General features: G+C 41.6%; 1 protein-coding gene across 3 annotated transcripts in view; it reads left to right on the forward strand.

Annotated features, from left to right (window-relative positions):
• The first annotated feature begins 6,673 nt into the window (after positions 1–6,673).
• The window catches only part of CTCF (CCCTC-binding factor), a 47,767-nt gene continuing 27,470 nt past the window's right edge, over positions 6,674–26,970 (forward strand). Inside the window, exons 1-2 of one of the 3 annotated variants that reach the window (XM_046681851.1) lie at positions 6,674–6,806; positions 11,151–11,267. The gene's annotated coding sequence lies outside the window, so the exon portion shown is untranslated. The remainder of the gene's footprint in view (positions 6,807–11,150; positions 11,268–26,970) is intronic. The other 2 variants (XM_046681850.1, XM_046681852.1) reach the window with 2 other exon arrangements.

Here is a 26,970-nt window from a genome sequence, read left to right on the forward strand (position 1 = left end):
GCTGAAGAGGTGAGCAGGGGCTTGATCATGGGGGATTCCATGGACCACATGGAGTGGTGAAGAGTTTGGAATTTACCCCCAAAGCACTGAGGAGCCATCCATGGGCTTGCGGCAGGGGAATTTTAGGATCACAGCTGTGCTTTAGAAAGGTCAGATGTTGGAGGGCATTTGTGTGGAGGGAAAAGGCAGGAAGCAGTGAGGAGTCTGAAGCTGTGGTCAGGAGAAGTGATAGTGGCCTGGGCCAGGGTGGAGGCAGTGTGGATGGAAAGGAGGTTAGAGTGAATAGATTTTCCAAAGGCAGAATGGACAGGATTTGGTGATTGATGGGATGTGGGAGATGAGAGAATGAAGCCTTGGTTTCTGGCCTGGGTGATGGATGGATGGTGGTATCTTTCACTAAAAAGGGGGAGTCCTAGAGAAGCAGGTTGGGAGGAGAGAGACAAGGCTCATAAGGGTGGCCTGGGAGCCATCCAGGAGGAGATGTCCAGAAAGAAGCCGGATATGTAGATCTGGGGCAAGAAGAGAAGTGTGGAGGCTGCAGGCAGAAGCTTGAGAGTCATCCTTGCTTTACTGTGAAGTCTCTTATGACTACTGCAATATCCAGTGACCAGTCTGTTCCTCCCATACCTGCAGCCCTTACCTTTTACTTGCCTCTCCATCCTTGATTTTTATGTACCAATGCTTATGAGGTTTAGCTTGACCTCTCCAGACTAATGTAAGACAAAGTATAAGGCACTCGAGCGCTAGGGACATCATCTATCTCCAGTATTACCTAGCCTCGAGCATAGACCTGGATCTTGAGCAATTATTCAGGACATACTTATAGATTAATAATTCATCACTCCAAATACCTCCTCTATCTGCCTTCCAAGTGCCTGATACTTCCACCATTAAAGCCCTTCCTTTGGGTTAAGGCAGTAATGTCCAACTTTTTTTAGAAAACCTTTTCCCCCCTAAACCACATAAAATTTGGAGAAGTGGGAGAGGATGGGGAAGCAGAGAGGCCCAGAGCCTGCCTGATAGACCTCCCTTCCTGTTCCTCTTCCAAAGCAGCCCCTGAGTTAAAGCATCATCTCCAGAGGATCCCTATAAAGTTGGAAATGTTATCTGACAGAGTGAGGAGCTCTGAGTAGCTAGTGAAAGAACAGAAAGAGAGAAGGTAGGGCTGGAAGATCTGAGTACTCATTCTGGTTTTGCCAGCAAGTTTCTGGATGAATCTGAGCAGGTCACTTCATTTCTTGAGTTTAGGACAAAACTGTCTGTCTTCACATAGAGCTGTGAACCTCAATTGAAAGGTCAGTTATGAAGGTATTTTGCAAAATGAAAAATGTACAGATGGGATGGATTATTAAAGGGTAATCAATGCATGTCTGAAAAATGCAGGTAAGAGCAAAGAGAACGAAAGTAACCTACTTCCCAAATGTGGGATGTGGGTCTAGGTAAAGTCCTTTAGACTTTAGAGAGCAGTAATTTAATCTAAGAGGTAAAAAGTAAATATGGCTTTTACAGGGGTCTGAAGAAAGCAGACATCAATAAGGAAAAAAATTCCTGTGGTCTGGGTAGGAGATGATGTAGAAGGGCAGGTCTTTAAAATGTTAGGAGAAAGTGGCTGGCCTTGGCAGTTGACCTTGAAAGCTTTCCCAAGTATTATAAGGTTTAGCATCACTACTCTACACCCTAGTCCAATGGTGTGGGATGACTTGCTGTCCCCCCTAACTCTTGTGTTTTATGCCTTTGACCATGGCTCTTCACCTTACATTCCTTTGCTTTGCTTGTTAATGCCTTCTGATTCTTTAACACCAAGGTGAAATGAGATAAAGGAGGAAATCATTCTCCAGAAGTATCTATGAGTCCACTTCTTCCCATTATAACAATTATTGCATTAATTGTTTTTTGGTTTTGTTTTGTCTTGTTTTCTAACCAGTCTGACCAGTTAAACTTTGAGTTCTACGGCAAGACACACATCTTGGGGCATCTTTGTATCCCCAGTCCCTAGAACAGGGAGCTGAATACAGCAGGTATTCAATAAATGTTTGCTAAATTGGATTATATCTCACACATGTCCTCAAGATATACAGAGGCAACAGTAATATTCAAGTGTAACTACAGGTCTTACCCCCAAAACGGGCAGGAAGATTCTTGCCCATTGTTACTTAGAAAATCAACACATCTCTCTTTCATTTATTGATTCTCTTGCTTAAAGAGTTCCCCAAAACACATAAATGATCATGATCATTGCAAGCTCGACATGGAGCAACAGTGGGAGCCAAGGAAGATCTTAGAAATAGAGTTGTCCTCCTAAGAATTACCAAAAACTGTTTGGGGTGGACGACTGAAGAAAATGCAAAATGCAAAGTATACCTTTCCCAGAAAGGATGACTCCCAGGCCAAGGAAAGCCTAGTCAGTAACTGATTCTATTAATGAATCTAGAAAAAGCATGTCCATCAGAAGTTGGATTTGGAAGTGAGAGTGGGTAACAAGAAGCATAAAAAGAAGTAATAACAATAGTTTACATTTATGGTATGATTACTGGTGCCTAGAACTGTGCCAAAAGCTTTACTTGCATTTTCTCGTTTAATCCTTACCACTGTGTGAAGTACAATTATCATCCTATCTTATAGAGAAGAAACCTGCAATTGAGTTGTTAATAATTTACCCAAGATCACATAGCTAATAATGAGCTAAGACAAGACTTGAATGCTGGACAATCTGAATCCAGCATCCAGAGAGGGTCACATTAAACATTTAAGCTATATAACATCTCTTACACTAATTAACCGCTCACCAAAGCTTTCTAGTAATTTGGCTTCCCAAGACACTCTCCTGTAGGGAGAGAACATGCCTTTTACCAGCACGATAACACTGGTCCACTTGCCAGTTAGTAAAACAGCACTCTGCTTGTCCATCAAGTTCCTGTGAACCTGATGAATCCCCAAGGAAGGAATCCACTCTCGGAATACAGACTACATTTCTGGTCCTGCCTGTGACACTGAGGGCCAGATCCTAGAATGTGGTGACTTCACCAGTGCCATGTGGTAAGCTGAGAACCTTCTGCTGATAATGCCCTGAACTCCTGTGGACTACAAACCTAAGAGACAGTCCATGGGAAGAACACTTCTTTAAATCACTGAGTACTTTTAAATCACTGCAGTTCTCATTGGTGAGGTAGTCGGGGGTAGTACTGCAGGAAACAAATTCATCTTTATTTTTATCATCCCAACTGTTTCACAGGCTCTCATCATATTACTTTTTCCTCTCAGCTTGTTTCTCTCCAGCCTGGAGCTCCTATCCTTTTGGTTTGGCTTTTCGTTCCTTGGTGTTTGGAGCTGATTCCATGAAGGACACATGATGATTTCCTATAAGGAGAAGAAAACATTTCCTTTTCTTCCTTCCTAGTGGTCCTCAGTATTTTCTCGGGCTGTGTAAGAACAGCACGTGGGATCTTTGTATTCAGAAAGGCTCCAAGGCCACTTGGACCCCATTCCTGGCTTCTAACTGATGCCTCAGAGGTCATATACTTGTAAATATAGTTGATAGAATATAAATATAGTTGTTGTCTTAGTCCATTCAGGCTTCTATAACAAAATACCACTGACTGGGAGGCTTATAAACAGCAGAAATTTATTGCTCAGTTCTGGAGGCTGGAAAGTCCAAGATCAAGGCACCAACATGGTTGCATTCTGATGAAGGCCCTCTTCCTAGTTGACAGCCTTTGCCTTTTTGCTTTGTCCTCACATGATGGAAGGGGCTAGAGATCTCTATGAAGCCTCTTTTATAAGGCACTTATCCCATTTGAGGGTTTCACTCTCACTACTTAAGCACCTCCCAAAGGCCCCACCTACTAATACCATCACATCTGGCATTAGGACTTCAACATATAAATTTGGAGAGGACACAAATATTCAGACTATAGCAGTTGTAACTATAGTTGTTTTTTTCCATCTAAATACATTGCCTTATATTTGCCCACATTAAAGCCATAGAAGACATTCTTATAGCTTATTCTTAAAGATAAGGAAGATGGTTTGAGGTAAAGTCTTACAGAAAGTGATTTAATCAGTTTATTAAAGGTACTAGGAAGACAAAGAAGCTAAGCACCAGTCAGCTTTATTGTTTCTAGTACATAGTTCCCAAGTATACCAGAAGATGTTTAGGGTAGAGGACTGAAGAAAATGAAAAATGCAAATATTCCAGAGGTATCTGCTTGGTAATTTTCCTCTAAGTTTCCCTCTTCTTTATGCCTGAGTCCTAAGGTGTACATAAAGCACAAATGAGATCATTTGGTTTCTAGAAAAAGGGGTCACATATAAATTTTCCAAATACTTCACACATTTGTAGAATAGTAGCTAATCACATAAGGAAAGTACCTGAGGTTAGGCATCAGAAAACTTGGGTCCTAGTGTTAAGAAACCAAATTATCCTTTTTCTTCATGTGTAGAATAGTAGCTAATCACATAAGGAAAGTACCTGAGATTGGGCATCAGAAAACTTGGGTCCTAGTGTTCAGAAACCAAATTATCCTTTTTCTTCATGTGTGTACTCAAGGAGCTGAACGTTACTGTAGAAAAACCACATACTGGGCCAACTGCTTTAACTTTAGACTCATAATCACAAACTTCAAGTGGGTACCCAGTGCTGCCAAAGCAGTCCTAACTAGCAAAGCTGTAAGCTTGCTTTCCCTCTCCCATGCATCCATCTTCACTTTTGTTACCCTAATCACGGTAGAAGCATCCTATTCCTATCAAAGGTCAATCCTCCACATTTCCTTAAATCCATCCATAGATTTCACTCCTATATAAGTCAAGCAAGACTTCTTCCTCATGTATCACTCCCAATGGCACATAAACATGCTCTAGAACCCACCATTTTTTAAAACATCTCCTCCCTTGACCCCATATCCTTCTATAGTTATCCCTAAAATTCTTTTCTCCCTCACAGCAAAACTTCTCTCATGTTGCCTATATGTGCTGTCTCTATTTCCTAACCTTCTTATTCACTCTTCAACCGGTTATAGTCGGGTCCACATCTCTGATCTACCAACATGAATCAAGCCAAGGTCACCCATGATATTCTGTAGTGACCTCCAAGGTGACCAACCAAACAGCCATGTCTCTGGCCCAAGTTAACCTCTCGCAAGCACCAGAAACAGCTGAGGACTCCCCTTCTACATGAAACTTTCTCTGCCCTTGGATTCCATAACTCAACACTTTGTGGATGAGCCTGCCTTCTGCCTTCCTGGCTGCTCCCTTTCAGTCTCCTTCCCCATTACTCTCTCTCTCTCTCTCTAAATGCTGGAGTGCCTAGGATTCGCCCTTGGAACTTCTCTTCACTCTTTCCTCCTAGTCAGAGGTCATTAACTGACAGCCCACACTTGTGGTTTAATCAGCTCATGCAGTTAAAAAATATCTGATTTAGTTGCCAACATCCAAATATCTGGAGATTTTACATTAAAAAACAGGTTTCTGATTCCCTTTAAAGCAAAACAAAACAAAACAGAAGATCTGTCACTATCGAGGCAGCATTCTCCTAATGGGAGCAATCAGCTGAATAAAGCAGAAGCTGTCCCCTTGACGCTGGGTCCGTTTGTTGTGCGTGATACCGTCCTGAGTCAGATTCCCAACTCCCGGAGCCACCAGAACATCTTCCAGTCAGTTGTGGATCAACTTTATCGTTGGGTGGGTAGAGTCCGCAGGTGCATCCTGGGGAGGAGGAAGGGCGACCGCACTGTGAGGGGCTGAAGGACTCCGCCTATAGAGAACTTAACAGCTCTCAGGGCCAAGACAAGAAATGCACGTTTTAAAATACAAAATTACACCGCGCCGAAAACAGAAAGTCCTTTTGGAAAAAGACAACTACTATGGTTGTGTAAAAGCATCGTCTGGTCTTCCAAAGGCCTCTCCGCGCCGAGGTGGCCTGGGGATACCAAGAAGAGGCCTTCGCCCTCTAGTCTCGCACCCGGTTTTAGGAGGCCCTCTTCTAAGGCGGAGAGATGCCCAGAAGCCGCTGGGCAAAGACAGCCCTTTTCGCCGTCGCTCTTGGGCGCTGGATTGTTTCTGAGGAGCTGGGACTGCGCGGGGACCGGCCCAGCCTTACTCGGTGGCAGGCTGCGGTGCGGCGCTCGGTGGGCGGGTCCGGCCCGGCTAGGGCGGAGAGTGGGGCGGGGCCCGGCCTAAGAGCCGCCTTAGCCCCACGGCCTAGCCCCGCGCGCGTTTCCTCCAAATACCCTCCTGTTCCCCCTTTACGGGTTCAGGGCGGGAGACTGTGGCTAGGGAACCAGGTCAAGCAGACCCGGGACCTGGACTGCCCAGAAGGCGGCGGCCTCCCCCCAAGGAGCCCCACCCAGCTGGAACCCGGACGTCGCGACGCTCGCAGAGCCCACGCGCGACCCGGCGAGGGCGCGGGAGGGCGCGTGCGGCATGACGAGACTCGCGGCGCGTTCCGTGACGCCATCGCGCCCGCTTTTGAAAGTTGGCGCCCGGGGCCGCCTCCCATGCTGCCCTGCGCCAACCCCTCCCCTCACCTTTCCTCCCCCGCCCTCCACTCGTCGCCCGGCCGGCCCCCCCACCCGTCCCTTCCCTTATCAGCACCCGCGGCCCCGGCAGCGCCGACGCAGGCGCACTGCACCGCGCCGCCGCCATTTTGTGTCCGAGCCTGTGGAGCGATTAAACCGTGCGCGGAGCTGCTTCTTTGGCGGCAGCGGCGACGGCGGTAGCCGGAGCGGGTGCGCAGAGCTGGCCGGGGACGCCGGGTGGCCGGAGCGGTGGAGCGGCGGCGGAGCGGGCGCTGCGGGGGGTGTGGCGCGGAGGTAAGGGGGCCCGGGGTGGAGGAGGTTTCGCGGGCCGCCTCTAGGTGTCACGATGGGGCCGCTCCGGTCGGCGCTGGCTGCAGCCCGGCGCCAGCGCCGCCGCCGGGGGGTGTTTGTCTCCCTCTACCGTCCCTGCTGCGGCGCGGCCGCCGCCATTGCCCGTCGCCGCCGCGGCCCGGCCGGCCCCCCCCCCACCCCACTCCCTACACCCGCCCGCTAGGCCTCCCTCCTGGCGGCACGCTAGGCCTTCGGCGGCGGCGGCGACACAGGCCCGCGCGCCGGCGACTCCATTTTCCTTCCTTTGTCTCTGCCCTCGAGGCCGGCTCTTGGCCCGGCCGATCGCCCGGCCGCGGCCCGCCCTCTGCCCTCCGCCCCTCCCGCAGCGGGTGGCCTCAGCGGAGAGCCTGTCTCCGCGCCCCGGCTTCCGCGTCTGCTTCGCTCAAGGGTTCCGACCCACTGCCGCCGCGCGCGCAGTCGGGTCTGCGTTCAGTATGGGTGTCGGGCCGTGGCCGACGCCTCTCTGGCTGCCCATCCTCCAGCCCGCCCGGTCCCCGGAACCTACCCGGCCGCCCTGCGAGCGTCCCCCGTAGCTTGGCTGCTCGGCGGTCGCTCCCAGTCCGCGCGTCGCCGCCGCTGGTCTCCGTCTCCGCCGAGTGGCGCAGGCGGCGCTGCTGCGGCTGCGAGCAGAGGGACCCCAGAGCTGCCGAGAGCTCCCTCTGCAAGGCTGGCTGAGGTGCTCGCGCCTCAACGCCGCCTGAGCGGGCGGGGGGAAGCGCGCTCGCCACCCCCGCCGGGCCCTGCTGCGCCCCCAAACTTGCACCGGGTCTCCTCGCCCAACCCGACCGGTGCGGCCCCTCACTGGGGGCGGAAAGGACAAGAGTTCCGCACCAAGTAGTTTTTCTCGAGCCAGGGTGGGACTCCCCTTGCAGTGATATCCTGACTTTGTGCGCTAAGAGATCTCAAAGGGATCAAAACTTAATTTACTCTGGTCTCAAGTGACGTGACAAATTCCTGAATTCGGGATTATGGGCTGGCTTAATTGGTTCAGGTGATCCTTGAGTTTCCCTCCCTCTTTAAAATGTCCTGACGCCAACTTAGTACAGTACTTAGTACCTGATGCTCTAGGGCTAGGCAAAGGCAGTTCTGCCCCAGGATTGTGCAACCCAATCTAAAGCGCCAGTAGGGTAGAATGAATTTATTCTTGACTCCACTGGTAATTTGCCCATACGCTGAAATATGAGGGTTGATGTTGTAATTGAATCCTGGGTTACTAGCTGCAGTTGGTTTATAAATATCTGTGCCTAATGTAACTACTCTTTAGTAGTTGACTTCCTGTAGCCCTGAGTTCAGCATCAAGTAAACATTTTAGCCGTAGTCTTCATGCTTTCTTTGAGTTTATATCGACTAGGAAAGTTAAAATTTCACGTCCCCTATAGGCGGCAAAAGAAGTTAAACGGGGTGTCTATATTAAGTTTACTCTGCCCTTAACTCTTCTTGCATCATTAAAAAGCTTCCTGTTAAGCTGCCAGAGTTTACTCTTTTTCCTTTTTCCTGAAATATTCTAGTACCTTAATTTGGTATCATGCAGCATTTTAAATAGCAACTTGGGTTGCTTTGGAGAGAAGGTGGTCTTGATTAACTTTTTTTTTCTTTTGGAGAGCTATGTTAAGCTTATGAAGAAATTAAAACAGTCTGGTACTAAGCAGAGTTGTCTGGTCCACTGTGTGTAATCTCAATCTATAGGATTTTGCAGCAGTCTGCCTCTATAGGAGAGTCTTTCAACATCCCTTTTTTGAACCCTACAAAATGTTCCTTCTTCCCCCTCCTCCACAATAAAATTGCACGAAGTAACTAAATGCAGTAGTATTGATGGGAGTGTCAGGTTTGGGAATAAAACCATGTTTAATTGTCTGTTAGTCCATTTTGCAATTTTTTGCATTCTTTTGATCTTCAGTTTTATTTTACTTTTGAAATTGTGGGTGGTGGTTGTCACATTTTATTTATTGAAATAAGGTCCACACAGGTTAAAAATTAAAATCCAGCAGATCTGCAACTGAGCCAGGAGTAAAGCTTGTTTTCCCAGGTTATCATTGTGCTTCACAGACCGTATTTTGCTTCTTGATTCAGTTGTGCCGGATGCAGTCATCAGCTTCTTGGTCTCATATATCATTTATGCTGTTTTAATGGTATAGACCATGTCCACATAGTTGTTATCCTTTGAGATTTTCTGTATGCCAGGATTCATACTTTGTTCTTGTTGGAAAACAAAATCTACAGAGAGAATAAATTGAGGATATAAGGTTACCCAAAGGAACTTATTACTTAAATCAGTAGTATGAGGAAGATTACAACAGGAATGTTTGCCCACACAGGAAAATACTGCTTATTTAAGAGTAGTCGTAAACGTTATCCTTAGGGATCTATTGAACCAACATAGGAAAATTTAGGAGCTATAAAGGTTATCCTTAAGATGCATTAAAATTCTAGGAGCTTCAGGATTTTACTTTAAAGAACACACAACAAAAAAGACACCCACCTAAGACTTTGGGTAGCTTAGGGAGTTCCTTGGGAGTGGCTGAAGCCACCTGTGGCAGACTAGGGCCCTGAGGAGGAGTCCTGTGGCGGGGCCTTGCACACTGGTGCCTGGTGGCAGAAAGTGACCTCTAGAGACTGTTTTTTTGCTTCAGGGATGCTGTTGGCATCTGGTTCACTCCACATCATCTACTTTGTAGGCTCCATTTCATATATTTAAATCATAAACCTAGTTGACCATCTGTCTACCTTATTTACCTATCTTGGTTCCAGATGACTTTGGGCTCATTTGCTAAAAATTACGTCCCTCTTCAAACAACTAAGATTTATCATAATTTAATACTTTGAGAAAGAGCATACAGATTTAGAAAGGACAATAATGGCAAGTAATGTATAACTTTGAAGACCATGGTTCTCAATTAGATGTGTAGATTTGGCATATGATATTTGTTTTGTTTTTTAAAGGTTGGCACCTGAGCTAACAACTGTTGCCAATCTTTTTTTTTCCTTCCTGCTTTTTCTCCCCAAATCCCTCAAGTACCTAGTTGTATATTTTAGTTGTAGGTCCCTCTAGTTGTGGTATGTGGGACACCGCCTCAGCGTGGCCTGATGAGCGGTGCCATGTCCACGCCGAGGCTCCAAACTGGCAAAACCCTGGGCCTCCAAAGCAGAGCACACGAACTTATCCACTCAGCCACGGGGCTGGCCTCCATATTTGTTTTTTTAAACGTCCCTAAACTTTCTCTAGTCACTATCTTCAGATCTTCCCTGACAGTATCTTTGTGCATTTTCTCCATGTTTAGTATTTGAGTGTAAAGTTGTAGCATTACATCTAGACGCTAACATATACCCCAAGAACAGTGATTTTTTTCACACTTAATCCTCATTTTTAGTCACCCTTAGAATTTTCAAGGGCATAAAATTTCATTCCATTTGAGGCATGCTAGTGAAAATATATGGACTCCAGTACAAAAGTGTTTTTTGGACTAAATACACTAATCCTCTATTTATGTTGTTGTAAATTGCCTCTCAACAGAGAAGACAGCTTCATCTAAAACAGTATTACATCAGCTTAGTTTTGTGGGCTTTAGTTAACTATGGGGTAGATTCCCTCTTAGTTGTACGACATGTGCCAGATTCTTTGGAAACTCTTAATTCAAATTTAGCTCTTCTCACTTGGGAGTTGGTTTTTCCCCGCCCCCTTTGGAGGTAAGTTCCATTCTACCACTGACTGAAGCTTGACAGCTCTTTATTTGTATTTGGGGAGAAAATTGTCAGCTAACAATTTGACTTTAAAAAAGTATTTCATTATTTGACTAAAAAGAGTATTTCATTACTGTACTGCTAGGATTTTCAAAGGCCAGTGAAAGCTCCCCACATAGTTATCTTATTAAACTGAAAAATACGGTCTTGTGGTATAAACTAACTTAAGCAGTAAAACCACAGCTTGCTGAAGATAAGGAAATAAACTGTTAAAGGACTATTACTGCGTCTATAAGAATTAATTTTTGGTAGTTTGAATATACATACATGTGCCATTATTGGTTGTAAGATCACAAAAGGGTGCTATTTTGATAATCACAAATCTTTAGTCCTTTATATATTTATTTAGCAAATGTCTAAAAAATGAGTGTTTGATTACTGGTTTGATAGACATTTATGGAATGGCTCCATTAGTAGGATGACATGTTAACAGGTATATTGTTTTTTTCCCAATTTTATCAGTCTTCATCTTGCCCCCGTTTTGCTTTTCATGCTGTTTATGCACTTGTGTGTTTAGTGTTCATAAAATGATTTGTGCTTCTATTTTAGAATGATCACGGACCTGGGGCCAAGGAACAAGATGCACTAGTGGACAGATTGCTGATCTGGGGCTTGAAAGCTGGGTTCTGTTTTCCCTCCTCAAACTGACTTTGCAGCCACGGAGAGGTAAATGCTATTTCCATTTCTTGGTCTTAAAAATAGAAGTAATAAAACCCTCCTGGAGTTGGAGGATTTCCTGGATCATTCTTGAGTATAGGAGATACAGGATGGTGGGTGATTGAAGGCATACATGCTTTCTAATCAGAGTCCTCAGTTTGAAACTCTGCACTGCCATCTACTAGCTGGGTGACACTGAGCAAGTTACTTAACCTTTCTATTCCTACAGTCCTCATTTGTGAGAGAACACCACCAATTATAGAGGCTATTTTGGGAGTTGATGAGAATGTGTATAAAACATTAGGTATCATTCTGAGCATGTATGTAGAAAGACCTCAGGAAATGGTGGCTGCTTTTCTGTAGAAACCTTTAGAATGTATATTTTGATTCTTGGCAAATGACCTCAAAAGTCCATGGCCTCTGGCAGTTTGTAATTTTGATGAGAAACAGATGGAATCCCGTTCTTGGGGAAGCTGGTATCCTGGATAAAAATTGTCTTAATTAATTTGAGTTTGCCTAGCTGATGATCCGCGTTTGCATCAGGGTGTTATAGTCATTATCAAATTTTTTTTTTTTAAGCATTTGAGAGTCACTTAAAATTTACTTTAGTCTACAATTTCTGCTATAAAATATAATGGAAATCATAGGGAACTTGAAACAGGACTCTCATAAATGTCGGGGTCTGCTAAGCTTTGGCATCTCATAAACAACAAAGTAGAGTTGTGGGTCTGAAAGTTATCTCTTTTCAGACGACCAGAAAGCACATTTTTCTTATCCCCTAGAAAATGTGAGAATAGTTTAATTGCGTTTGTGTAACAGCAAAGAGGATTGTAGAGGTTGGAGTTACAAATGCTGAGATTAGATAAATTTATATAAATGAATCATCTAAGTGACTACTAAGATTTTTCTTGCATGCTTTGCCTGGAGCAGATAGAGAAGAAGGGAACAGGAGTAAAAGTTCTGCTATTCTTCAGATCTCTGTTTTCCAAATCAGCAGCTTGATAGTTGATAGATGGGAAGGTCTAGGGGTTAGTGTTCTGTCCCGATCCAGAAATAACTTGTGCCTTGCAGGTTCTTTTAGGAGTGTTGACACAGATTGCATACTAATAAGCCGCTAAAAAGAGAAACAATACTGTTTTGAAAAGCTATTGAGAAAACTAGCCTTAAGAGTTTGGGGAATGGGGTTGTAGGAAAACTTAAGTGTTATGGCTAGTTTAATTGCTTAGATCCCTGTTTCTCAAACTGGGATATCAATACCCTTAGGGTACAAAATGGTATGATTCCAGGGTACTTGAAGCCACAAGATAAACATGACCCATCTTTTTGGAGCTTCACTTGTGCTCATTGAGGGGGCAGTGAGTTAAGTTACTTAACTGTAAATAATTTTAAGTTTTTTCCACTAAAACGTATATTTTAGGGGCAGAATGTGTATTCTCATGACTGTCTAAGATAGTACAAATCTTCAACAAAATGGGGCGTGAGCGCCTGGGAGTGGGAAACGTTCTTCGTGTAGGCACTACAGTGGAAACATTTGAGAAGCAATACTTTTGAACTATAGAACAGCTCCTTCCTTTGTCCCCTGTAGTATCCTACTGTGGAATATAGAAGTTAAATTGTATTAAATGTGCTTGTTTGGTTGCATGCATGTTCCTACACATGCTCAACATGCACAAGAGCTCTGCACAGATAGGTAGGTAGTTCTAGGTGGTTGGACCAAGTCAGAAGTATTGTCATCAAGACCATTCCAATGATATAAAAACTATAATTTAAAAGAGGAAGCAGTAAGCAAAATCAGATCCCAAACTGTAAATTTGTAAAACAGAATTTTGAAAACAAATGTCACATTAACTCAAGCATAATTAACAATTTATACTGATTTTTGTTAACCCCTCTGCCCCAATTCAAGTTAAGTAGTCAGCGCTAATAAAATGGCTAAATCCTAAGCTATGGACCTTGTGACTCCTAAGATAATTATTCAGAAGTATCTATTCTTAACTATTTTGTGTGTTTTACAGTTACTAAATATTGTTACTAGTGTATTGCTTTAATGTAAGTGGTGCTTAAGAATTACGTTTTCTATTGATAATGCCTGCTCTTTGAATACAGGTTTTATATTTGAAGCTAATTGGTTCTAGGTATACTGAAGTGTGACTTTCTCTGAAATGATGTGAATTGGATCAATTGGATATTTAGATGTGCTCTAAATATCTGCAGTACTTACTGAACACTTGTAATGTGTTTGTTCTATGCTCTGAACAGTTGCCTTTCTACTTTGTGCCAGGCACTGCATTAGGTACTTGGGGATTCAAAGACCAATAAGAAAAGGATCCTTTTCCTAAGGGTCTAAAGTAGAGTATGGGGCAAGAGGTCTGTAAATAAGTCTTGGTGATGCTTTGATAAAAGTGTGTTCAGGGTACAGGTTACAGGAGTTGGTCAAAGATGTTGGGAAGGGCTTTCTGGAGGAGAGCCCCTGATACAGGTATATCAGGAAATAGAAAAGAAGCATAAAATTTGATTTCAGTCCTGTTAGGGCACCAAGGCTTAGCCATGCAGCTTGATGCTATATGGCCTTGGGAAAGTCCATTAGGGGTGACTTCCTTGTGCCTTCCTTTTCTCATTTGTAAAATGATGCATCTACCTTGTTCTAGGCTTATGGCACTTAAATGAAGTATTGTTAGGGGAAAATGTATGTATTTGTAACTGTAACTATAATGTGCTGTCTAGAGGTGAAGTGATGCTCTTTAGACTTTAGCGGCAGTTGGTAATTGTATGTATTTTGCATTAAACTGAACAGTTATGACCACCAGAAAATACGAAAGTTAGTGAACTAAACTGAGATTTATGAATGAAGAAATTAATCAGAAAATCTGTTGACCATTAGAGAAATGGATAAGTAAACAGGGTCACATCCCATGTTGGGAGTGATCTTCAGCAACCACTAAGAAAAGCTGATTGGGAAGATTATTAACCAGCAAAATGCTTATGAGAAGGTATTCTTAAAAATATAGTACAAAAAAATTAATTGTTATGGCATCAAAGTAAAGAAAAACCCAAACCAAGACCCGGCACATAGCAAGAGCTCAGTAAGTAATTGTTTGAACGCCTAGGGAAAAAAGGCTAAACAGACAGACATCAAAACACCAGTCAAAACAAAATAAAAAACTAGTAGCGTGAGGGTGGTTACGTTTGGGGTGACTTCTTGATTTTCTGTAGTTTGTATGACATGGTTTTTTATAATGCAAATAGATTTTTTTCTTTCTTTTTTTTTTTTTAATTAGGTAAAGCAAAATTACCAAAACTAAGAATAACGGTATTCAACAATAGGGGTCTGATTAAATTAGGATACGTCTATATAATAGACTGTCATGAAACCATTACCATATGTATAGAAATATACTGAAATGGAGAGATATTTGAGACATACTCATAAAGCAGATTATCAAATAGTATATACATTATGATCTCTTGTATGAAAGTAAATATGTGGGTATATGGGGAGGGGAGTATGGATATAAACCAAATATAGATATTCTTGCTTATCTGAGTTTTCTCCTATATAATTTGGTTTTCTTGTTTTGGGGAGGGCAAGTTATAGCTGAGAACCAAGAAATACATTATTACCTGAATTAATCTATAAACTTTTAGCTGAAGCAATATTATTATTGTTATTGTTATTTTTTTAAAGATTTTATTTTTCCTTTTTCTCCCAAAGCCCGCTGGTACATAGTTGTGTATTTTTAGTTGTGGGTCCTTCTAGTTGTGGCATATGGGACGCTGCCTCAGTATGGCCTGGTGAGCGGTGCCATGTCTTCACCCAGGATTCGAACCTGCGAAACCCTGAGCCGCCAAAGCAGAGTGCATGAACTTAACCACTTGGCCATGGGGCCGGCCCCTGAAGCAATATTATTGAAAGCCTGGATTTCCATCACAGGAGCCACACTTTTTGGGAGAGATTAGGTTTCGTTTTTTCTTTCTTTCTTTCTATTTTTTGGAGGAGTACAAATTAATTTAGTTGATTAAATAGGGAATACTACATGCAGGGAGGGAAGATCAAATACAAAAGTATACAGAATGTGACCATATAGAAAGAGCTAGACCTTGTTTTCTCTTTTTTCTTTGGCACAGCACAAAGGAAGGGCTTGAGGTATACTTACTTTTCTTTTTGTAAATTTTTATCTCTTTTTTTCACCACTATTCATCATCTTTTTGCCTATTTGCTCAATCCCGTATACATGTATAGTGGTATCAGAATTGTTAACCTGTACTCCCAACTTTATTAAGTACAATACAGTGCTTATGTGTAGTTCCTTTAGTCCTTAGTCTTACAGTCTCTACTTATTTCCTAAGTTACTTAGGTAAATTTCACACATACCCCCCCTCCTTCAGTGAAGTTATGTCATACATCTGTAACAGTTAGATTCTGTGGTGTTTTTTTGTTGTTTTTTTGGTAATAAATTTGTACCTGTTTCTCTCACCCTCTATCCCCTGCCTCTAGCAACCCCCAATCTGTTCTCTTATACAATCTATACTGTGTAATTTTTAAAGGGAAAAAGGAAATCTATACAGTAGGAAGTACTGAAGCTGTCTGAAATATAATGAAATAATAGGAGTTTTTTCCTAGTTTACTCTGGCAGTAAAGTCTATCTAGACTTCTTGAGTGAATTCGAGAGCCTTGCCAGAACTCTGTTGCAGAAGTGCAGGCAGGAGGAGAGGGTACTGGAAGTTATGTATCTGCCCAAGTGTTAGAAGGAGTTGAGGTTGCAGAGGCAATTCTTATAACTTTCCTCATTTGGTCTTAAACTTTTTTGTATGATCTGAATAATGTTTAGTTTCATTCTTTGGAAGCCTACTAATTGTAGAATTATACTAGAACCTAGGAACCCTTTTGCTTTCTTTCCCCAGAGGTAAACACTATTAATAGTTTGATGTGTTCCTTTTTTGTTTTTTTTTTTCCTGTGCTTTTATAAATAGGCATGTACATCTAACACAGTTTTAAAAACAAAATGTGACCTCCTTTTCTGAGGAAGATTCACCCTGAGCTAACATCTGTGCCAATCTTCCTGTATTTTTTTTTTTTTTCAATGTGGGCTCCCATCACAGCATGGCTGCTAACAGAGCAGTGTAGGTCTGCACCCAGGAACTGGACCTGGGCCGCCAAAGTGGAGCGTGCTGAACTTAACCACTAGGCCACCAGGGCTGGCCCAAAATATGATCTTTTTTAAAAACACAAATGGTAGTGTACTGTACACATTTTTCTGGACAGCTGAGTTGTTTTCAATCTTTTGCTGTTAGAAAGATGTTCTAGTAGTTATCCTCCTTGCATACAGCTCTTTGGCCACATGTACTAGTGCATCTGTAGGGTAAATTCATAGAAGTTGAATTGTTTGTATATTCTAGAAGAGGGAATGGCATGTACAAAGGACCAGAGGCAGGAGAAGAGAAACCTAGAATGTTCTGGCTATTGAAAGCAGTTCATTATGGTTAGAGCAGAGTGTATGAGGCTGAATACAGATCTGCCGATAGGGCCCTGAAGGACCCTGTAGGCCAGGTGAAAGAGTTTAGACTTCAGCCTGAGAATTTTCCTGTGGGAGGTTTCAGAAGGGAAGTTTCCTTGCTGATAATGAATTTGCATTTTAAAACTTTGTGGCCACTGTGGAAAAGGGTGGTAAAGGAGGAAGAGGGGGAGGCAGGGAAGCTGGTTAGGAGGCCATTGCACTGGTCCAGGCAAGATGTAATGCCTGCCTGACTTAAGGTAGGGGAATCTCACCAGAATTGCTGTTTGTCTAGTTTTGTTAAACTAAGGTGAAGTCCTATCCTACATCCTCTTTTGTAACTTTTCTTCATGTTCTATGTTATGAACATTTTCCCTGTTAGATCCCCTATAGTTTATTCAGACTACTAGGAATGTACTTCCTTACTGCTGGATGTTAAGTTTCCTAACCTGTTCCTTTGGGAAGAGCAGTCCCCTTTTGGCCCTAGCTTTTTGCCTCTAATACTTCATCTCTTCTATTCCCCATTGTTTGAATTATCTCTAAAATAGGAGTAAACTGACTTGGAGGGAGAGCCAAGTTAAGTGTAAGTTTGAGTGCATAGATTTTGAGCTGTTTTATCTATTCAGAACTCTTTTTTTCCCCCTGCTTTTTCTCTCTAAACCCCCTGAGTACATCGTTGCATATTTTAATTGTGGGTCCTTCTAGTTTTGGCATGTGGAATGCCACCTCACTGTGGCCTGATGAGCGGTGCCATGTCTGCATCCAGAATCCGAACCAGCAAAACCCTGGGCTGCCGAAGTGGAGTGCGCAAACTTAACCACTTGGCCACAGGGCTGGCCCCCAGAATTCTTTTTGATCTTGTTCTTGACTGTTTTCAGTCATGCGCCCCATAATGATTCAGTCGACAGCGGACCGCATATACGACAGGGGTCCCGTAAGGTTAGTACCATATCAGGCTGGCACTGCTCATCGAGCCATGCTGAGGTTGCGTCCCACATAGCACAGCCAGAAGCACAACTAGGATATACAGCTATGTTCTGGGGGGGCTTTTGGGGAGAAGAAGAAAAAAAGATTGGCAACAGATGTTAGCTCAGGTGCCAATCTTAAAAAAAAAATAGAAAAGAAAAGATTAGTACAATATAGCCTACGGGTGTAGTAGGCTATACCATCTAGGTTTGTGTAAGTATACTCCATGATGTTCGAACAACAATGAAATCACCTAATGACACATTTCTCGAAATGTGTCCTGGTTAAGCGATGCATGACTGTATATAGCTATAGCTCTAATCATTTTTCACATTGAAATTAAATCTTCTATTTCTTATTTTGAAAAAGATAGATGATATACTAGCTTTCCCAGCAAGGAAGGAGGAAATAAAGTCCTAATGTCCTAGATGGGTGAGAGTTTTTTGAAGAAAAGAGCAGATATCTTGATCCCCTCTGTGTGTGGTCGGGAGGGAGGGGGGTTATACAAACAGTGATTATACCCTGACTTTGAGCAGCTCTCTAGTTTAAAACATATCCTAATGGAGGGAGGAAAGAGCCAGTCTGGCAGATTGTTTCTTATGTTTGTGGCATTTTTGCCTACCACAGGGATTCCTCTTTAAGTTTCTTAGACCTCAGATGTAAATTCCACTCGGTAAAGTGGTGTGCATTAGCCATCTGCAACTGAATAGGTTTCAGAGACTTCTGCCTGATTTCTGGGTTACAGACAAGGGGCCTGTGAAGCTAGAGAACCACCTTTTGTTCTGTCCTTTTGTACAACTTCACTAGATGCAGTTGTTAAAATTTCCTTTCTGATTTTTTTAGCTGGAGAGTGGTGGTACTTGTTCCCCTCTTACTTACTTATAAGGATGAATCTGATTGATAACCCAAAAGAACTGTAGGATGTTAAAGGCAAACGGAATTTTAAGTCATCTGGCAATCCCCTCATTTTGCTGATAAGAAAGCTAAGAGGCAAAACGATTTACCCAAGGCTATAAAGCGCTTCTTTGTTGTTTTATTCTTCCCCAGACTGGCTCTGAATAGTCTCTGGGTTTCATAGAATATCCTTCTGCATTTGGTTCTTCAGCTAATTATTTGATATATATTTGGTTTTTTAGATCTCTTTTGACAGAGAAACATACATCAGTGTATATCTTTAGAAAAACAATGTGGAGACTGTACATTACTACTCTAGAGTATAGTATATCTTTGCACTGGTGCACGTTAGATTTTCAGTAGTAATTTGTGAGAATGCTTGTTAGTGTTGTCACCAGCTTAAAATTTGTCCATGTGTACAATGCATTACTAGGCTCTGGCAGTCTCTAATACTAAAGCTTGGTCTCTAATATCAGGGCTGTTAGGATTTTGGGCTTATTCATCTCTTTGTATATAACAGGACTTTTTCAGAATCCTTCGATAATTTCTCTGTGATAAGAACACACCATCCTTGGAAGCCAGTGTTGGTTAGCACCTCTATTTTTAGTATAGTCCTGTTGGATTACTGAAAGTTCTAAATTATTTCAGCCCACTACTTTGTATTTATTTAGATAAACTCTGGTATAATGAAATTCTGGTATAGCCTAGTCACTGCCACGTATCATAAAGCAGGTACAAGGTATTTTACATTCACAGAAGTATGATACAGAACTATTACATAATAATAAAGGATACCCTAATTGTTTTTAGTATTTCTTGTGTTTCTGTTTTATTTGTATCTTACAGCTTTCTATTCCTATTTAAAATTTTTTGTTGTCAGTGTATGTTGAACCTATAAAATAATAGTGACTTGGTTTTCTCTTGGGAATCAGTTTATTTCAATGTTTTCTTTCTGGTCCCTTGTCAGATAAGGTCTTTGTTTGCTGCTTCTCCTCTCCTTGTGCCTTTTGGGTATTTATAAATATATAATTCTCCCTCCAATTTCTTGGTTAATCTATTGCTTGTATTTCCTTCTTTCCTATATTTGTTTCCATGTTTCTAAAGAGTAACCAAATTGACAGATTACTTGTTTTCATAATCTAATTTTAGTTCAAAGTAACATTTTGTTTCTTTCATTGTTTAAACTTTTGTATGTCTATGTCCTTATATGTGTAATATCCTTTTCCTGTTTTTCTTTTTTTTTGAGGAAGATCAGCTCTGAGCTAACATCTGCTGCCAATCCTCCTCTTTTTGCTGAGGAAGACTGGCCCTGAGCTAACGTCCATGCCCATCTTTCTCTACTTTATATGTGGGACACCACAGCATGGCCTGCCACGCGGTGCCATGTCCACACCTGGGATCTGAACAGGCGAACCCCAGGCCACCAAAGCGGAACGTGCGCACTTAACCACTGCGCCACCGGGTGGCCCCCCCTTTTCTGTTTTTCAAGTTTCTTTTGTTCTTTCTATTGAATAACACTTTAACTATTATCCATATTTTGTGCTATTATGCTATTTACTAAAGATGTCTTACTCTTTTTTTGAATAGAACTATTTCTTGTCTTTGTTCAAAGACATTCTCTTGCCATTTATTACCATTTTTATGCCTTTGGTACAAGTGTGCATTGTTTAATTTAAGCTGTTAGCTTCTGATTTAACATTGAACTTTTAGGAGATCTTATTACCAAATAAAATTGGTCTTGGTTCTACCAAGTAGCCTTTATGAGTGAGTACTGGGTTACAGAGACCCTAGAGCACTGGCTGTGTGGTCACTGAGACACATTGCAAAACCATGAGCTCACTCTGTTATTTATGTCCATTTCTCTTTTTTTCTCTTTTTTCTTTTTGTTGTGTGTTGAGCTTGTCCACACCATCTAGAGAAATCTTTTGACATTGATGGTACCCATGATAGAGGTGAAACTTTAAGACTTCCTTCTTGAGTCATACATTCCATTATTGGCTTATATGGGAATCATATTAGTTTTTAGGTAGGCTTTGTAGATATTTAAATAAATAACCAACCAACCAATTCTTTGTGCTAAAGAATGAATAAATTCCTAAAGTAGAAAACAGTGGGTGTTTGAGTAGCTTGAATTTATGTAGACTTGTATTTAGGGTGAATTTACTGTTGTATTTTAGGTCAGTCATTTCCAAGCCATAGTCAGCAGAGGTTCTATATCAAAATCACTTGAGGACCTTTCGAAAGAAGGTCTTTCCCGCCCCAGACCTACTGAAGCAGAATCTCTGGGACCTATGTATTTTAAAGCTCACCAGGTGATTCTGATACCTGCCTGGAGCAGGGCAAGGAGAGATCTGGTGATCCCTGACAGTCATTCTTGAGAGAACAAGGAGAAGTGAAGCTTTAGGTTGCTGTATGCTAGCAAGAGTGACATTTAGGCTGTAGAAAGCAGAGGGACAGTATGTGCTTGGGAGGCAGTCTACAGTCGCTACTGTGGCACTAGCGTGTTGACTCCCAGATAAGCTTTGTCTTCTGTTTCATGTATAAATGTTTGGTAAGTGAAATAAACAGGCTACCTAATGAGGGGCTAGAACATGGCCTCTGAAACCAGGTCTCAGTAATAAATTTGAGATGGTTTAGTACAGTTTCACTTGGTTATGTTGAATATTTTTGTACAAAATTTGTCTAATTAGATACATATTTAAGTTTTCCCATATGTTTCCTCTGCTAGAATGCTGCTCTGTACTTTAGTTTGCCTAGCAAGGTCCATCTCATCTTTTAAGATCCAGCTTAGCAGTTCCTCTTCTTGAAGCCCTCCTTTACCCACTTAAGCCATCCTTTGTGCAGGGGTTGTGGGAAGCATGTTAACCCTTGTTACAGCGCTCATCACTCTATATAGCTACTGTTTGTTGTTCTGTCTCCCTCCCTGCCAGATGAGGAGCTCCCTGAGAACTCAGCCCTGTGCAGTTAGGACTTTGTCTTCAGGTAATTAAAAGGGAAATTCGTCTGTGTGTACCCAGCATCGGGCATCTTTTGATGAAAGAATTATTAGTTTAGCCTTTCTTATTCTTTGTAGCAAAAGAACTCTTTCACCTCCTTCTGTAGTAGTTTCACTGTTGCCATTACAAATATTTTATTAGTTTGTATTTCCTAGTTCAAAGGTCCTTAAATAGATTTTTTTTTCAAGTAGCTGTTAGAATAATTGTTTTGTTTTAACTGGACCTTTTTTTTTTTAAGATTTTATTTATTTTTCCTTTTTCTCCCCAAAGTCCCCAAGTACGTAGTTGTACATTCTTAGTTGTGGGTCCTTCCAGTTGTGACATGTGGGATGCAGCCTCAGCATGGCTTGATGAGCGGTGCCATGTCTGTGCCCAGGATTCGAACTGGAGAAACCCTGGGCGGCTGCAGCGGAGCGACCAAACTTAGCCACTCAGCCATGGGGCCGGCCCCCTTGACTGTACCTTTTAATATTAACAAATGAGAGGGATTGTTAACAAAAACTGCAGTGCTTTTTGGAATACTACTCAGCCGTAAAAAAGAACAAAATCGTCCCATTTGCAACAACATGGATGGACCTTAAGGGAATTATGTTAAGTGAAATAAGCCAGATACAAAAGGACAATCTCTGTATGAATCCACTCATATGAGGAATTTAAACCTGTAGACAAAGAGAACAGATTAGTGGCTACCAGGGGAAAGGGGAGTTTGGGGGTGGGCACAAAGGGTGAAGGGTTGCACCTACAACACGACTGACAGACAATAATATACAACTGAAATTTCACAAGATTGTAACCTATCATTAACTCAATAAAAAATTAAAAAAAAAAAAAACTGCAATGCTTTTAACTTTTTTTTTTTTCCTTTTTCTCCCCAAAGCCCCCTGGTACATAGTTGCATATTCTTAGTTGTGGGTCCTTCTAGTTGTGGCATGTGGGTCGCCGCCTCAGCATGGCCTGGTGAGCAGTGCCATGTCCGCCCCCAGGATTCGAACCTGCGAAACCCTGGGCCACCGCAGCAGAGTACACAAACTTAACCACTCAGCCACGGGGCTTGCCCCTGCTTTTAACTTTTTTTTAACTTAAAGAGATACAATTCTATTTCCCTTTTAATAGTAATACAATAAAATAAAAGCCTCAACTGCTCTTTTTAAAGTTAGTACCACGGAACAGGGAAGAGAGGTGTGTACATGTGACTGAGTAGGTGAGTGCTATTTCAGATAAAGGCTGCTTCTGTTTCCTATCACCCTGAAATAAATGGTCACTAATATTTTTCTGCTTCTTAGACTGAGTAATCCTCTCCACCCAGCTCCTCCCCATTATTATAGTCTGCAACTTGCCTGGTACTGGTTCACAGCTGTTAATGGTCATGATACTTTGCTTTGATGTATCTTAAGCTCTCAGATAAGATGATGGTGTATATATTCTCAGGAATAACAGAGTAAAATGGTTATTTTATTTGACTTTTTAAACCTAACTTTTGTTCCAGAAGGGTGAATAATTTTTATTCTTTTGGGCTAATGTCCTGCATCTAATAAAAGTCACTCAGCTTTTCCTTTCATTCTAAGGAGAAACTGACTACTTATTTTTAATTTCTTTCTTTCCCTTGTCACAAGGGCATGTAGTGTTCCCTACAGTCAGAATACTGGACTAGGTTTTTTAGTCTCCTGGGTAAAAACATTCTTCTCATTTAAATATCTGGAAAAGAGAAAGATACGAGGTATCTTCTCTCTTCTCTACCTTCTAATGGTATCTGACTGTTTGTTTTGAGGAGTCTGAAGGTAAGTTGTTAGGTGACCTTCATGTTAGACTCTTTCGGAATTGCCATGGCTTATGGAAGTTCATGGGGACTTGGGACTGCTCTTTCTTGCTAACAGTGCAGACGGTCTTCTGATCTGCTCCAGGAAGTGAACTGGGGCTTTTAGTAGTCAGTTGTCCCTTGTAAAGGACGGTAGTATATTAAACAAAAGGTTGTGGTGGTTTTATTTATAAAATAGTCTCCTGGAAATTGTCCTTCTCTACTGTCTTATTCTCGGTACACATGTATTATTCTTAGTATGTGTATGTTTTATAATAACCAATCTTCCCAAATGACTAAACTCTGCAATGGTGAGTATAAAAGGTTATTTTGGTTATTTTCCTTTGGGAAATACCTGGCACATTTGCTATACAGCCATATAATCAGGTGATAAACTATTAAGTCTTAATGTCTTCAGAAATTAGTGTATTCACAGCTAGCTTTTATATTTACGTGGCAGGGTTTTTTTAATCTAACCTGTAATGGTGTTAGGACTTTTTATTTTTCTCTGTTTAAGAAATGACACAAACATAGCAATAAAGGAAATAAATTCATATAGTTGAAGCTTCCACTTAGCATACAAATAGTGTTTTGTTTTTCCATGTTTGCTTTCTGCTGTTGTCATGTGTGGGAAGCATTTATACATGTTTCATATAACAATGATGCCAATATTGAGTGTCTACTGTTTTATGTTCATTGGATACATGAATTCATTAGAGAATACTAAAGTGAAAGGCATGATTCTTGCCCTTAACAAGCTAATAGTCTGTTTGGGGAAAAGACAGATATAGAATAGTATACTACAGTGAAAACAAAACAGACAAACTTGAAGTCAGTCTGCACTGGTCAAGGTTGAGAAGACTTTGATGTAGGGGATGATTTAAGCTGAGAGGGGACAAGACAGTAGGCACTTGTGTGGAAGATGCCCCAAAGGTGAGGTTGGGGGTAGAAAGGATGGGAAGAAATTGTACAGAGCTCTCAGAGTGAAGCTGAGGAGTTTGGAATTGATTCCATAAGCCTCAACCATCATGAGTTTTTGTGCTTCATTTCAGCAAGATTCAGTCTGGCAGCAATATGCTGGTCAGACTAGTAAGAGAATCTAGCTTGGGAGGCTGTTCTGTTCCTTTTTGGCTCTTTTTCTCTTTCATCGTGGATTTGGTCAGGCACCAGGTTCTGTCAACTGATTGCTACCTTCATCCTACAGAAATTCAGTAGTTTATCAGAGTAGTCATTTTTGGGAGGGAAATTTAAGGCTTGTGAACAGAATTCTAGGAAATTGAAAGGTCATATATTTGTTCAGCTATCATGTTTTCGTTGCCTGCTGGGGTGGCCTATAAGGATACAGAGGAGCACAGTAGCTAGGCTCTTTGCATGCATTGCTTTTATTTAATCTTTATGGTAGCCTGTGAAGTGGATACTGTTATTATCCCTGGTTTGTAGAAAAGGAAACTGAGTCACAGAAGGGTAGCCTGTCTCACTCCAGGTCACATAGCTAGTAAGTGGAAGAACCAGAGTTGGCATGCTCATCTCAAGCTGGAGAGCCTTAGCTCTTAATGACTATTCCATTCTGCTTCTCCTGCTTTTTTTCTTTTTAATATGGAATGAGCATTTTCCTCAAATTATCACTTTTTTTTTTTTTGGCTGAGGAAGATTAGCCCTGGGTTAACATCTGTTGCCAGTCTTCCTCTGCTTTATAGTTGGTCGCCACCACAACATGGCTGACGAATGGTGTAGGTCCACGCCCAGGATCTAAACCCGTGAGCCCAGGTCACTTAAGCGGAATGCGCCAAACTTAACCACTACACTACAGGGCTGGCCCCAAAATATGAGTTTTAATGTCTGCTTAATAATTCTGTTTTGTGTGTATATCGTTATTTGCAAGGTTTAACTATTCCTCTATGGTTGTACTTTAGGTTGCTTTAATTACTCACTTTGATTAATAATGTCCTTATAATCTTGGTATTCATCTCTGATTATTTCTGGGCATAAAGTCTGAAATAATTGGATCACAATTTGAATATTTAAAAAATTCTCAATTCATATCACCAGTTACCTTGCTGATTTTATTGCACCATGACAAACATTGGGGATTTTCCTTTTAAATAGCCTTAGCAGTTTGATAGAGGTAAAATGCTGTCACGTAATTTTAATTTGCATTTCTTTTGGTGTTAAGGAGATTCGATTTCTTTTCTTTTCTTTTCTTTTAAAAGATTTTATTTTTCCTTGTTCTCCCAAAGCTCCCCCCCCCCCCGCCCCCGTACATAGTTGTGTATTTTTAGTTGTGGGTCCTTCTAGTTGTGGCATGTGGGATGCCCCCTCAGCATGGCTTGACGAGCAGTGCCATGTCTGTGCCCAGAATTCAAACCAGCAAAACCCTGGGTCACCAAAGCAGAGCGCGCAACTTAACCACTCAACCACTTGGCCACGGGGCCGGCCTCCGCGATATTTTTTCTTATCTGCCATTTGTATTTCTTTGAGTTATCTATTTGTACCCTTTGCCCAGCTTTGTCTTTAGTGTTTATCTTTTTCTTATAAATTTTACAATTAATTATATAATAAGGATGTTAATCCTTTGTGATATATGCTGCAAATACTTTTTTCTTGTTGACCATTTTCTTTTTAATTTTGTTCAAGTTTTTGTTATATGTAAGAATTATTTATTTTTTACTTTAAGGTGGTCAAAATTTTAATAATTTCCTCTGATTTCCCCTGTTATTTATGCATCTAAACACAAAGCCTTCCTCATTCTGAGATCAGATGGCTATTCACATATCTTTTTTCAAGGTTTTTTTTGTTTCGTTTGGTTTGGTGGTTAATGTCTCTTTATCTCACATGACAACAGAGTATATTCCAGGTAGATTAAAGATATAACTCAGTGTTTTCCAAATAGTTACAGTTTTTGGCACCTTTTATGAAATAATCCTCTTTTCCCCACTAATCTAAAATGACAGGTTTTTTATATGCTAAAGGTTGTTTCTGAATTTTCTCTTGTGTTTTAAATTGACTGTGATAGTGACAGTACTACACTACATTTTATAATATGTTAATATTTGGAAACAGGCGGTTACCTTCATTTTTCAGAAATTTTATTGCTGTCCTCAATATCTTGCTTATTTTTCAGACAGATTTTGAAAATTACTTTATATAAAGTAGAAAGATTTAACATCTTTACAATGTGTGGCCTTTGATCATGGGTGTAGATGGTGGTGTCCCTATTTAGTGAGGTCTTTTATGCCTACTGGAAGAGTTTTGTAATCTTCAGATCTGTACATTTTGAGCTGAGGTTATTTTTATTTTGATATGCTTGTTAAGAAAGATGTAACTTGGGGGCCAGCCTGGTGGCACAGCGGTTAAGTTTGCACGTTCCTCTTCTTGGCGGCCCGGGTTTCGCCAGTTCGGATCCCGGGTGTGGACGTGGGACCATTTGGCAAAAGCCATGCTGTGGTAGGCATCCCACATATAAAGTAGAGAAAGATGGGCACAGGTGTTAGCTTAGGGCCAGTCTTCCTCAGCAAAAAGAGGAGAATTGGAAGTAGTTAGCTCAGGGCTAATCTTCCTCAAAAAAAAAA

Source organism: Equus quagga, chromosome 13 (assembly GCF_021613505.1).
Source record: "Equus quagga isolate Etosha38 chromosome 13, UCLA_HA_Equagga_1.0, whole genome shotgun sequence".
In the NCBI taxonomy this organism is placed as follows: Eukaryota; Metazoa; Chordata; class Mammalia; order Perissodactyla; family Equidae; genus Equus; species Equus quagga.